Source organism: Leguminivora glycinivorella, chromosome 4, assembly GCF_023078275.1.
Source record: "Leguminivora glycinivorella isolate SPB_JAAS2020 chromosome 4, LegGlyc_1.1, whole genome shotgun sequence".
NCBI lineage: Eukaryota > Metazoa > Arthropoda > Insecta > Lepidoptera > Tortricidae > Leguminivora > Leguminivora glycinivorella.
This window is the reverse complement of record NC_062974.1, coordinates 14,524,839-14,526,990: the sequence shown is the minus strand read 5'-3', so window position 1 is coordinate 14,526,990 and position 2,152 is coordinate 14,524,839. Positions and strand designations below refer to the sequence as shown.

The 2,152-nt window shown below is 38.0% G+C and overlaps 1 non-coding gene across 1 annotated transcript; it reads left to right on the top strand.

Annotated features, from left to right (window-relative positions):
- The first annotated feature begins 1,820 nt into the window (after positions 1 to 1,820).
- Trnan-auu lies at positions 1,821 to 1,893 on the top strand. The gene has a single exon. It is a non-coding gene; the product is annotated as a tRNA-Asn (tRNA).
- Positions 1,894 to 2,152: the final 259 nt, after the last annotated feature.

The following is a 2,152-nucleotide window of genomic DNA, read 5'->3' as shown; positions in this document are numbered from 1 at the left end:
GGGTGGGGGTTCTAACCTAATGTATATTTCTGGCAACATGACAAAATAAATTCGGCGGAACGTCTATTCGGTTAGAAAGACAGTCAGAAACATGAGTATTATGCGACAAAAAATGCTGCAAAATTAAAGTCGACGATATTAGCAGTACGCTATTACTAATTCGGTAAAATGTAATGTATACTATATACAATTCTGCTATATTAAAATCGACAATATTAGTATTCTGCTATCCAGAATTCTGCCAAATTAATGATATGCGATATGACAGTTATGCTATTTGTACAATTATGCAAAAGTATCATTCGGGTAAAAATGTTTCTGCGAAAGCTGCTATGCCAAATGTATTTCGGACAATCGATATTCTGCAAGATAAAGGGAACCCATCGGTAGTGTTATCATCTGTATAGCAGTGAATATTGTTAGCAGACAATAAATCATTTAATTGCAGAAGGAACAAGGTAAACAGTACAGATCCTTAGGATATGCCAACGTTTATGAGCTTATAGTTATATATATACTTATTCCGACAGTGACGACTGAAATGGTTCGCTTAAACAGGAAGCAGGAACCAATGTGCACAACCCTTTAGGAAGACAGTACGAGGTCAGTTTAAAGAGAAGAGCCTTACGCCAAACCCTAAAAAAGGCCTTTGTGATATCCAGGCTAACAGCCAGTGCTCTCTACATATAGCTGTGGCGCAACGACAAGTAAGGTAGACAAAGAGGTCTCCAGCGCCTCGACCATGGCGAAGACCGTACTGCCGGTCGATATTGAGCTGGTGGTCTTCAAGGTACTTAAAACTGTTTTCAAATCAGCAAGCGGACATCCCTTTTCAACGCTTATTTGCTAGGTTGAACCCAGGCAATATTGAAAAGAAGACAAAGCGACAAACAGAGAGCAAGGAAAGTCCACTTTCTCTTTTGCAGAATGACCCAGTGAGTCATCAGGTTTGGGCAAGGGTAAAAGTGCAAGGAAAACTTGCAGAGTTTCTTCTGAACAGTTTCTAGTTCTAGTTATCTAGTTTAAGAACTGGGAGTCAAAATCCAGTTAACAGTGTGTATTTTCAGAAAGTTCTTCTAAAAAACTATATAAATTGGTAATACATGGTCGTAGATGAATGTGGCGAAGATGGAGTACATGGCCTGCAATATTAAAGATCCCGCGCCAGTAGGGTTTGAGATCCAGATATCCGGATATCCGAATTATCCGGATATCCGTTGAATTTGAGATCCGGATCCGAGGTCTCATAGGATCCGGATAAAACGGATAATACGGATCCGTTAAATATGGGTATCTATCCACGCCAGAAAGAATTTTCGAATGAAATTTATGAATTATTTCCTGTATTTTGTCGCCTAAAATGTTTATTCACATTTATTTAATTCAAATACCCCAGAATATCAAGCTAGGTTAGGTTTGGTAGATTACGCCATGCGATGAATCCATAAAACGATATGTTAACAAACTAAATAAAATGAACAGTAAACCATTGTTTTTAAAACTGCTTTCGTTTCTAACTGGATAAATCCCACACCCACAGGAATAACGATACATTATTAATTTTCTACAGAGTGGGGCCTGTAACAAAGGCGAAGAATTGAACTCTAGGCTATTCTCCTTATACTGATCAACATTTGTTCGGCGACTTTTAAAAATAACTTGCGCATGGTTATGGTCTATGGTTAGCGCATCGTAACTGGTGAATTTCCAATATGACTTGGAACTCCGGTTGCCGTTTAAGAAGTTTAACACTCTTAGGGTAGATGTCGCTACGGGTCCCATTGACCTTAGTAGTGGAAAATTTCGCTGGTTTGGTTGAAGTCTTGGTGGCTCAGTTGGCAGAGCGCTGGAATATTGATCCAGAGGCCGTGAGTTCAAGTCTCACCCAAGGCAGACGTTTTCCACTTTTAAATTTATTCTAAGCCTAGTGGCATCGATTGCAGACGTTTCTGCTAATCAGAAGTTAAAAATAACTTGTATTTTGTTTTTTATCACCCTTGAAAGTTTTTTCTAAGAGGTAATGTATTGCGAATTCTGTTAAGTCTAAAGTGTGACAGACAACGTCAATGACAACAATAATGGCGTACATTGAAGCTAATATTTATTTTGTATGAAAAATTAAAAATTTAAAGACTTCATAATTTTTAAAAGT